Genomic DNA, 12,397 nt, shown 5'->3' with positions numbered 1-12,397 from the left:
TGTCTTGTGCCACCATCTTGGCCTCTGCTAGTCTCGCCTTGAATCGTGATTGGCGCTGCGCCGGAAGCTCTGGAAGGAAATTGGCAATTTACCACCAAAGCCTCTGGTTAACGGCTGCCAGCATGGCATCCGTCTTGGCTTGACAAAGATGCAGGGACGAGTTGGAATACAGCTTCTTCCCGTACGTCTCCAAGATCTTCTCCTCCTTGCCTAGTAGCGCCGCAGAGGAAGAGGTCGAGAACGACTGTGCCTTGGAGTATAGTGATGTCGCAGCGATCACTGTAGAGTGTGGCTGAGGGTGGGCCGATAGCAAGAGTGTATCCCCCTTCTATCTGCCTGTACTTGGCGTCCAGGCGTCGATTGACTGGCTGGACCGAGTGAGGCTTGAGCCAGCCCTTCTTGGCCAATGCGACAACGTTCTTATGATACCAGATCCCCTGTATTTGCTGCGGGACGTAGCGCGAGTACTTCGGCAAGGATCACCTCTGATGGTTGCTCGACCTCGGGTTGAGGAAGGCCCAAGTATTCCGCCAGCCCTGCAAGACATTCGTATTGATCGGGTGGCTGCTGGAGCCCTTGCATGCCCTGCCCATACGGATGCAGCAGGAACTTACCCTGCGCAAATGAAGGATAGGCTGTAGGCCACATACCTGGTTGACCCCAGTCCCACCTTGACACTCATTCCACCACCTGCTCCCTCCCTTGTTGGGGTATCGGGCAGGTGACTGTAATGTCTGGCACGGCAGCCATCTTGTTGAGCTGCCTTCCACGTGCCTGCGTCGTGTTGCTTGGCTCACTGGGTGCAGCCCAGTCCAGGACTGTGGAGTGTGGATCATGAGGCCTAACCTGTTCCTCAGGCTGAGCCCTAGTGAGCGTGTCGTCCTCTGTGGATCTGCCGGTAGAACTGCGTATAGGCGTCCCCTCTGACATGTTGCTGGTTCTAGGGCGTGGCCCCCTCGGCTAACAACCCAGTAAAAGAACCTTCCGGTCCCTCAGCACTGTCAATGAGAAGATCAACTGACCCCTCGGCCTGCCAGCCGGTAGCCAATTTAGCCTTGGTACTTGTGCTGGTATGAGGACCTGAGCGGTCCCTCCCACGTGGGTGAGTCATTGGGAAGGAGTCTCCCTTGCGGGGTGCGCTGGAAAAGAGCGGCCCTTGGACTTGGATCGATGACAGATGAAGTCTTTTAGGTTCTCTGGAGGCGATCTCTGGAAGAGCAGCTCCCTCCACCTGGCTAGTCTGTTCAGAGACCTGGAGGAGAGCACGTTGAACGCAGTACAAGCCTGCCAGCCATGGTCTGGGCCAAGACAACATAGGCAGAGGGCATGGGGGGTCTTTAGTTGGAAAGAGCCAGTCGCAGGATGGACACCTGCTGAACCCTATAGAAGTCGACATGCACCGGGGAGGAGCGTGACGCCTGAGGGCAGAGTACCTGAATGATAAAAAGACAGAAAAACAGAAGAGAAGATGTATCCGCATGTGGAATTATATGGCTGAAGCCAAACCCAGGAGCGCCAGTGAATTCGGCCCGTTCCCGTCGACACGGCAAAGGGGACTGAGGTGTGGCACCGGAGGGCTGAGTCAGGGTGGCACATGCTCCCAGGGCTGCACCCCCGCGCACCTCTAAATTTAAAGGGGAAGAAGATTTTTTTTCTGGTGAAAAAGGTTCTGTCTGCCGTTTCTTGGAAGGGACGCCCATGCAGTATGGAGGAAAGGGGACAGGACAGAAGAGTAAAGTGCGCACATGTGAATCTAAGCATATACAAGCATCAGAAATACAATTACAGTAAGTAATTTTTGCCTTTTGCAGTTTGTGGATCTGCTTAGAATCATATGCTTTGCATAGACTAATGAACAGTGCCTGGAGAAGGTGGTGGGATGTTTGAAGGTACAGCAGCAAAAGGGATGTCACAACACTGCTTGTTCCACCTGTTAATCATTATGAATGTGCATTGATGGTAGTGTTGTGTGAAAGTATGCATAGAACTCCAAGAAGCTGCCTTGCAAATGGCATCTAAAGGGACATTTGCAATAGAAGCTAAGGTTGTCCTTCTGCCACATGAGTGTGCACTGGGCATGAAAGGCAGCATTATGTTTGAAAGGGAGCAGCACATTTGAATGCATTTGACAATCCATTTTGAGGAACCAACTTAGTGTCAAATTCCCTTCTCTTCCAGTAGCTATGCAGACAAAGAATGTATCGGTTTTCCTCAATGATGTTACAGCCCTCCTAACATCTAATGTATGGAGACTCTTCTGTGTAGTTGGTTGGGTTTTGGAAGAAAGCTGGAAGTTCTATAGACTGGTTGTCATGGAGCTTTGAAATAAATTTGGGAGAACGTGGGTGTGTGCGAACACCACTGTTTTTATGAATGACAACAAAGTGATCTTGAACGGAGCATGCTGGTGGTTTACTGACCCTTCTAACAAATATAATCGAAATTAAGTTTTGTAAGTGAGGTGCTTAAGACTGATTTTATGCATTGGCTAAAATGGGGGACCCATGAGCTTTGTAAGTACAATATTTAAATCCCATCCGGGAGTGGGTTAGAATTAGGTGGGTGGAATCTCTTAACCCCTTCCATGAATGCCTTTACTACTGGCACCTTCCTCCTAGACACTAGTTTGAGAGGAGGTGTATGCAGAGAGTGCTGCTAAATGGACTTCAAAACTAAACCTGAATCTAACCGGTAAAGTAAGTAGAGAACAATGTGTAAAGGAGAACAATCAATTGGGTTGATGTCTCGAGCTTCGCACCCAATAACAAACCGTTTCCATGTTTTGTATTAGCAATGTCTGGTTTTCGGTTTGCATGCCACTTTAAGGATGTCCATACATCTTTGTGGTAGGTTTAAATGAACAAACTGCTTCCGAGCCAAGCTGCCAAGTTCAGTGTTTGAGGGCACGGATGATATGTTGTTCCCCTGATGTTGGGACAGCATGTTGTATGGGCATGGAAGTTTCATTGGTGAGCAAAGGGACATTGTGAGTAGGTGTGAGGTTGAGGTGCCCACATTGGCACTACTAGAAAGAGTTCGACCTGTTCCTAGTGTATCTTGTGGATGATCCTGTGGAGTAGCGGTGTGGGGTGGGGGGGGGGGAGCATAATCAAATCTCCCTGACCAGTTCATCCACAGAGTTTTCCCTGTTTGGGCCTTGCACACTCCTAGATTGCAAATAGATCTGTGTCTGGCTGTCCAGTTTGCGACGATGTCATGCAGAATGTATGTGGAATTGCCATTCGTGTTCAGATGGAAACTGTAATAAAGCCCTGCTTAACACATCAGCTAAGCAGTTGTCTTTCCCTGGAACACATTGGGACAGCAGGAACATGTTGAGGTTTAACTCCCAATTCCATATGTTCTGTGCTAGTTTGGACAGACCGGGAGCATGTGTCCCCTCTTGCTTGTTTATGTACAACAAGGCTGAAGTGCTGCCTGTTAGGACTAAGCCTGTTTTCCCCTGAAGTAGACGTTGAAAGGCATGAAGCACTTTCAACACTGCAAACAATTCTAGAAGGTTGATTTGCTTCTTTTGTTAGTAATTGTGACAATTTGCCGAGGCAATCTGCTCCCCATCTCGACAGTGATGAGTCTTTGGTAAGAGTGGCCTCTACTGTGGGGGTGCTGAATGATTTTCCTTGTAGAAGGTTCACAAATCTTGGTTCACACTCTGTAGTGGTGCAAAAAGGAGAAATTACTACTAGATTGTGCCACTGACAGCTTGCTTACAACCAGTGGTTCGCCAGCCAAGCTTGCACAGGACGCATGCACCTAGAAGTCGTGTGGCTTTTCGTATGATTAGCCAACAACCAGCTACATAATGTGGAATTTGGAATAGCACATTTTGTACCCTCTTGTTGGAGGTTAAGACTAATGAGTCTTTAATTTGAATTTGTACCCTAAGAAACTGTTTGATTTGGAACAAGAACAAGACTTTTTTTCTCGTTGATAGAGAAGCCTAGACCGCAGAGTTGGTCAATTGTCTCTTGGGTGTTCTGCTGGCACTTTTGTGGTGTCTCTAGTGTAATGAGGCTGTCGTCAAGATATGGGTACACTGGAATGGACTGTCTGCGCAGTTGGGCTCCCATTACTGTATCACTTAAAGGTGGAGGAGTTATTAGATCAGTGTTACTGGTCCCTGATGTAGCTTGTGGACTATTCAGTAGAGGTGTTTGGGTGCGTACAAAAATCTCTTCGACCATTCCATTAGTAATGTGTTCCCTTGGGAACCTTTCTGGGGAAACCTGGACACGTAATCTAGGCATTGTGAATTCTCCTGAGTAGTGAAAAGGTCAATTTCAGAGAACCCCCACTTTGAGAAGACGTTGTCTAGCACACCTGCGTTTAGTTGCCACTCATGTTCTGAGGGTAGCATTGTACTTCTCCTTAGCAGGACCGCCAGAGTATTGAGTTCCCCTGAATAGGCTGTGCTGCTAGAAACACGCTGTGCTTTAGTGCCCACAGCCTAATGTTCTGGGCTAGTTTGGACAGCGCTGGAGAATGTGGACCCACCCAGTTTGTTTATATAAAACATGGCTGTGGTACGGTCTGTTAAGACTAGGACTGTTTTGTGGTCCACATCCTGAAGACTTGAAGTACTTTGAGGACCACTAGTAGTTCCAGAAGGTTGATGTTTCCTGGTCAGCGTATGTGCCCAAGCCCCATGTGATGGAGTGAGCTCTGCATCCTGTCATTGACGTGTCTGTTCCAAGAGTGGCTTTGATTTCTGGAGTGTTGAAAGGTCTTCCCTTCAACAGATTGTTTCTGAACCACCACTGTAGTGATTGAACTAAAGGTTGTGAAACCACCCCTAGATCGTCCCACAACCTGCTTGCAACCATTGTTCAGCTAACCACTCTTGCAATGGACGCATGCGCAGCCTGGCATGTGGCCCCAGGAAGATGCAGGAAGCCATCACTCCTAGCACGCACATTGCGTTTTGTACCATCACTAGACGACCAGCTACATACTGAGGTGTTGGAAACATGTTTTGAACCCTACCCCAGAAACTGCTTTACTTTGCAGGGCACTAGACTACTTCTTTTCGTTTATGGAGAAACCCAATTGGAACAACAGATGGATTGTTGTGTGTTATGAAGGCAACTTGGAGGGGGTGTCTCAGTTTAGCCAGTCGTTAATGTAAGGGTACACTGGAACAGACTGCCTTCTTAAGTGGGCAGCTACCAGTGCAAGGACCTTTGTGAACAGCCTGGGGACTGACGCAATGCCGAACAGTAACACTTTGGTGGTGCTAGTCTCCCAATTTGGTATTTTATGTGCGCTTGTAATCCTGAATTTTTGGGGTTCGACATACATGTTTGCAGGACAGGTCCAGCACTGGGCGCATGGTTCGAACTTTCTATGCAACAAGGAAGTACGTTGAATAAATACCTTGATTTTGATGAAGAAATGGCACCAGTTCGATTGCTCCCTTTTGGAGTAGTATTTCGGTTTCTTCCGGCAGGATGTAGAAGTGTTCCGAGGACGTTTTCCTTACTTTGAGGTGGATGGTGGCAGAGTATCCCTTAGCCACTGTGTACAGTACCCAGCAGTCTGAAGTCATTTCCTCCCATTGCAATCCCTGACTGGGAACGCATGGGAGGGATGGAATATGAATCGGCCAGTCATTTGGAAGCAAGGGGTACTGTGCTTCTTGAGGTCACAACTCTGCGTTGTCCTTTTCCCCATCGAAATCCTTGCTGCTGGCATTTGGTAGGACGATTGACCCTGGGGACTTTAGAAGGAGGCACCAGACATTCCCACTCCAGATTGGCTTGGTCTACTAAATCCCTGCACCTGAAAACGCAGGCAGTATTGAATACTTCCTTTATATGTGCTTTGATGGTCTCATGTTCTTGCTTTGTGGTTTCCAGCTGTTCATCCACAGCTTTACCAAAGAAGACTGCCTCTTCGACAGGCATGCTGATGAGGGCTGCCTCTGTTTCTGGCTTAAAGCCAGAGTCTCTGAGCCAAGAGTGCCCCTTCAGGAGAGTTCCCTCAGCGATGACTCCCTGCTGCGTTAACAGAACCTAGAACATTCTTTCGAATATTCTGAGAAACAGGATTTCCCTCTGTGGCTACCTTGAGGTGTGATCAAGCAGGTTCTTGCACAGAGTTTAGATGTTTTAAACATCATCCCACTATTAAAGCTGGCAAGCATGGTAGTATTGTTGGCTATTCTGGTCATGAATGCACCAGAAGTAGTGCTATGCTTGCCCAGCGTGTGCAGCCTTTTACATTCCTTTTTCGGCGGTGGAGAGTGGAACACCAGCTCTTTTCCTGATGATAGTAGTAGCCACCAGAAATCCAGCTTGACATGTCCTCCGATATAAAGAGGATCAGATGGAGATGGCTTAAATATTTTCTCCACCTTTGAGTGGACTGCACTAGTGAGTGGAGGGGGCGATGGTTACGGAGAGACCCTCTTCGATCAATTCCAGTAGAGGAATCACCGAACACTAATATGCTTCTTCTCATTGAGGATGTCCTCATCAAAGTCAGTTCCCGCAGGACTTCTCTCCTTCGTTGTATTCTGAAATGGTGAACTGCCTTCTTAAGCAACTCATAAAGCAGTTGGTACACTATAGGCGAGGTATGACTGTTCTTGACTGCAGAGGCATCATTTGGATCCGTGAAGGTCAGACCCAGGTCATCCTGGTCTCGTAGATCGGTGCTGTCGGCATCCTGCTGGTTGGGATAATCCTGATCTGCAACCTTGGTCTGCTCGATTTGACAGCAGGTCACACGGCTGAGAACCTTGAGAAGCCTCCTGGGGCGTGATGGTATGATGAGGCATGGGGCTAAGTAGGTCCCAATGGCCATGGAGGCTGCTCCATGGGTTTCTGTGGAGAAGGCAACTTACTTATGAAATCGACAACAAAAAAGTTTTCCTCATGGTTTCTTCCAATTTCACCCGAGTCCATGCTCCAGAAATTGGCTCTGCCAAGGGGAGGGAGGGTGTCACAGTTGGACCTTCCATAGGACAATTAGCCCTGCGGGTATCCTTGGGGTGTCTTTTTGTGAAGGGTTGAGGATAGGGTCGGTTTACTGAGAGCATGATGCTCCTTGTGATGTTTTTCTGCTGGGGAATGGGATTTATGCTTTAGTTGGCCGTTTAGGTGTTTCCGCCTGAACCGTCAAACTTGTTCATACATGCCCCTTGCCAGAGTGTCTTCATTAACGCCTTGGTAGGCAAAGAGGCGGAACCACAGCGGGCTTAGTGGGCAGTGGATCAGTAGGTCAAGAGACACCAACCACCGGCATGCTTATGTGTATTGTATTTTTGTTAATTATATAGTGCTCTTTCCCAACTTGTGTGGCCTCAAGGCACTTTTTCCATGGTATTTTGTGTGTGTATATGACAATGCATTACTTACTGTAAAAGCATTTCTGATGGTTTTATCTGCTTAGATTCACATGCTGTGCATAGGTCCGACATCCAGTGGTCACTGCGGAGTATTGCATTTTGTTTTTCGTAGTCAAAAAGGGGACGTCGACAAGGCGTGTCTGTAACACTATCCCTATAGTGACGTGCGGTGTACCCACAATCCCTCACATGTCGAGGTCCCTTCGTTTGTATTTTTTCTGCCCTGAGGGAGCCTTCTAGACGTGAGTGAGTACAGAAAAGAGAGATATAAAAGGATGCCTATGTTCCTTCCATCCGAGCGGGGAGGAAAGGTGGGCGCATGTGAATCTAAGCAGATACAACCATCAGAAAAACTTTTACGGTAAGTAATGCCTTGTCCTCTGATGTTTGTTAATCTGCTTAGAATCACATGCTGTGCATAGACTAGCAAGCAGTACCCGGAGTTGGAGGTGGGTTGTGAGAAGGAACAGTAGAGAAAAGGTGTCTTAATACTGCTTGTCCCACCTGGGAATCAGCTCTAGAGTGGGCATCTAGACAGTAATGTTTTGTAAAGGTGTGTACAGAACTCCAGGTTGCCTCTTTGCAGATGGACTCAAGGGGAACATTTGCAATGAATGCTATGGATGCCCAAGTGCCACGAGTAGCGTGTGCTCTTGGCTTGAAGGGTAGTTCTCTCTTAGCAAGAGTTTAACAGAGAGTGATGCATTGAACAATCCATCTAGATATAGTGGACATTAATACTGCATCTCCTTCTCTTCCTGCTGCCACTGAGACAAAGAACCGATTAGTCTTTCTCAGTGGTCTAGTTCTTTCCATATAAAACATGACAGCTCTGCGCACATCAAGTGTATGCAGGCTTTTTTCTCCTAGATTTGAAGGGTTTTGAAAGAACGTTGGTAGTTCTATTGACATGGAATTTCGAGATGATTTTCAGGGCAAACCTCGGGTGTGTGCGTAGAACCACCTTATCTCTGTGAACCGTTACAAAGGGGTCTAGAACAGAAAGAGCCTGTATTTCACTTACTCTCCTAATGGAGGTGATAGCTATTAGAAAAGCAGTCTTAAGAGTGAGGTCTTCAAGAGTTGCCTTGTGCATGGGTTCAAAGGATGAACCCATGAGCCTGGTGAGTACCACATTTAGGTCCCAGCCGGGAGCTGGGTTTGCTATTGGAGGGTGTATTCTTTTTACCCCCTCCATGAAGGCTTTAATCACTGGGACTTTCCACCATGACACTGATTTGGGAAGTGCTGTATGCAGAAAGCACCGCTAGGTGGACTTTAATAGAATTGAATACTAGACCTGAGTCCAGCAAATGGGTCAGGTACAGAACAATTTGTGTCGGAGAGCAGTCAACGGGGTTGATGCTTCTTCCTCTACACCAGATGACAAATCTCTTCCATTTGCTAGCATAACAGTGACGAGGGTTAGGTTTTCTAGCTTCCCTGAGGATGTCCATGCACCTTTGTGGAAGTTGTAAATGTCCAAATTCTATGACCTCAGGAGCCAGGCTGCTAAGTTCATGGTTTGAGGGCATGGATGCAGTGTCCTGCCCTTGTACTGTGACAGCATGTTGTACGGGCAGGGCAGTTTCACTGGTGGAGACAGAGACATCTCCATCAGATGAGCAAAGCATGGTTGCCGGGCCCACGTAGGGGCCACTAGTATCATGGTGGCTTGTTCCCGGTGCATCTTGTGCACAATCCTGTTAAGGGGAGTCGGGGGAAAAGCGTAAACAAATTTCCCTGACCATGGAATGCTAGACCGTTCCCCTTGGACTGGTTCTGAGGGTACCTGGAGGCGTAATCCTGGCATTGTGAGTTCTCCAGAGTTGCGAACAGGTCTATTTCTGGGAAACCCCACTGTGTGAAGACGAAGACGATGTCTTTGTGTAACCGCCATTCGTACTCTGCGGGCAGGGGGGAAATCTCTGCCGAGTTGGTCTGCTAGCAGATTGAGTTCCCCTGGTACATGTTGTGACAGTAGGAACATGTGGTGTCTGAGAGCCCACTTCCAGATGTTCTGGGACAGCTTGGACAGTCCTGGAGAGTGGGTTCCCCCCCCCCTTGCTTGTTGAGGTAGTACATGGCTGTAGTGCTGTCCGTGAGGACCATCACCGTCTTTCCTTGTAGGTGTTCCTGGAAGGCTTTCAGTGCCTTGAACACCGCCAGTAACTCCAGTAGATGTATGTGCTTGGATGCTACGCTTGGAGTCCACACTCCGTGAACAGTCTGATGGGATAGGTGAGCCCCCATCCTGTGAGGGATGCGTCTGTGGTTAGAGTGGCTTCCACTGCGGGTGTGGCAAAAGGTTTCCCTATTAACAGGTTTTCCTTTGTCCACCACCGTAGCGAGAGAACCAAGGCCTGCGAGACCACCACTAGATCGTCCCATTGTCCGCTGGCCTGACACCACTGGCTGTTGAGCCACTCTTGCATTGTGCGCAGGCGCGCATGAGGTACCAAATAAATACATGACGCCATCATTCCTAGCAAGCGCATTGCTTTGCGTACAGTCACCTCTCGACCTGCCACATATTGGGGGATCTGAAACAGCATGTTTTGGACCCTCTCGTTGGAAGGGAAGACGAGGCCGTCCTTTGTTCTAATTAGAGCCCCTAGGAATTGTTTGATCTGGCTGGGGTCTAAGCTGGACTACTTCTCGTTGCTGGAGAAGCTCAGTTGGAACAAAAGGCCTACAGTCTTTTGGGTATTGGAGAAGCATGTTTCGTCGAGGTAAGGGTATACTGGGATGGACAACCGGCGCAGATGGGCCGCTGCCACTGCCAGTACTTTCGTGAATACCTTTGGTGCTGATGCTATCCAGAAGGGTAGCACTGGTAGTGTTTGTTCTCTATCATGAACCGGAGGTATTTTCTGTGCGCTGGCAACATTAAAATATGAAAGTATGCATCTTTCATGTCCAGTGTTGTCATGTAATCCCCTTGTGGTAGCAAGGGGATTCCTTCCTGTAAGGTTACCATGCAAAACTTTTGGGGCTTGACAAATTTGTTTGCTGGGCGCAGATCTAATACAGGGCGCATGGTTAGGTCCTTTTTGGGTACAAGGAAGTACACTGAATAAATACCTTCCGTTACCTGAGATAGAGGCACGACCTCTATAGCTCCTTTTTCCAGTAACTGTTCCACTTCCTGTAAAAGGATGGCGAGGTGTTCTGGTGTCATGCGTCGTCCCCGTGGGGGTTTGTATGTTGGGGAACTGTTGAATTCTATACAGAAGCCGCAGGCTATGGTTGATAGTACCCAACGGTCTGATGTTATTCCCTCCCATGCTGGAAGAAACGATGTTAACCGGCCCCCGACCGGCGATGCATGGGAGGGGACCCGAATCTTCGGGTCATTTGCTGTTATTGGCCAGGGAGCCTCTAGGGGGAAGAGCCCCGACCTCTCTCCTTGCCACGGCGTTGGCCTCTCTGATTGTATTGGCCACTATTACCCTGGTTAGAGGACCAGTTGTGGCAGAGTATTGTCGCTGTTTTTGATTCTGCTGCTGGCGTTGCCCACGAAAAAAGCGCTTATTGCCATAGCCGCGTCTGTTAGGGGGCCTAGAAATCTGGTCAAGGGTCTTGATTGTGTCAAACTCCTTTTTAGCATTTCCTAGCGCCTCATCAACTGCCATACCAAAGAGATTGGTCTCCTCTATAGGTTTGTTGATCAGGCAAGCCTGTGTTTCAGGTTTAAACCCTGAATTGCGCAGCCAGACATGGCTTTTGAGGAGTATCCCTTGGACTAGCGAACGCGCAGCAGTCTCTGCAGCATCTAAAGCGTTTTTAACAATGCTTTGGTTCACTAGTGTCCCTTCCGTGATTGTGGCCAGAAGGCGTGTACGTAGGGGTTCTGGTGCCTCTTCAGCGTCGCTACGTAGCTTGCTCCACTGTGCGTCTGCGTAGCTTGCTAGTAAGAAGTTATTAGCGATCCTTGCTGAGAAAGCGGCGGAAGCTGTGATTCTTTTCCCCAGGGCATCCAGCTTTTTCCCCTCCTTGTCTGGTGGTGCCTCGCTGGTGGACAGTGGCACCCCTGCCCTCTTCCTTGTATTTGCTACTACAAGGGAGTCTGGTACAGAGTGGCCCCTGACGTACAAAGGGTCGGAAGGAGATGGACTCAAGAGTTTTTCTATTCGAGGGTTGACCCCCTCTGACCAACGCAGGAGTGGATAGAGAAGGGGTGATTCTTCTTTTTACTGAGGCAAGGAGTGGAACGGTTTGACTGACAGGGGGTTTCTCCTTAATTACTTTTTCCACAAAGTCAATGTCAGGAGAGGTCTCCCCTGTGTCTAATTCGAAATGCGCTGCTGCTTTGCACAACAGTGCATTAAAGTTAGGCTGATCATCTATAGGAGATGTGTTCCTAATAGGCTAGTCTTTGGGAGGAGAGAGGGTTATGGCATCAGGGTCAGAGTACGCTGATGGGGACTGCCAGGGGTGTGAGGTAACTACCTCCAGTTCTTCTCCGAAGCCCCCTGCACCTGTATCTTCTTGAAAACCCTCCTCCTCTAGGTTTCGTTCTTCCTCTACACCCAAAAAATCACCCTCTTCCTGAAAATGTTGTTCCTCTTCAGTGAGGTCATACACATCTAATTCCTCATGTGAAGGATTAAACAGCCTATGAAATTTGACCCTGGGGTCCTTCTCTTGGCCTTTTGGGTGTTGGTAGGTTTTGGTTTTCCATAAACCTTTCCATTTTCTCCATACAGAAATGGAGTCTCTCCAGAGTTTCATGGGGTACCCGTGAGTAGTCTGGGGGGGGGAGGGAATTAGTGTCTTCTACCTGGAAACGCTTTGACCTCTCCCACAACTTCGAAGAAAGGGTTCCGTCGCTGTCTGAAAACCCTTCCGGTAGGCCAGGAGTCCCCCTAGATGAAGGGGGCAGTTCCTGGCTCCCCTTCGGCTTTTTCAGCGTGTTTTTAGCCCTTTGCGCGATATTCGACATGTCTTTCGTCGTCCGCTTATGGGTATCGGCGGAAACAATCCTCGCTAGGCTCTCGACAAGTACATTGTCTGTGGAGGTTTCTG

The sequence above is a fragment of the Ambystoma mexicanum genome, chromosome 1q (assembly GCF_040938575.1).
Source record: "Ambystoma mexicanum isolate Mex_15411 chromosome 1q, UKY_AmexF1_1, whole genome shotgun sequence".
Lineage (NCBI taxonomy): Eukaryota > Metazoa > Chordata > Amphibia > Caudata > Ambystomatidae > Ambystoma > Ambystoma mexicanum.
Note: the sequence above shows the minus strand (reverse complement) of the source record.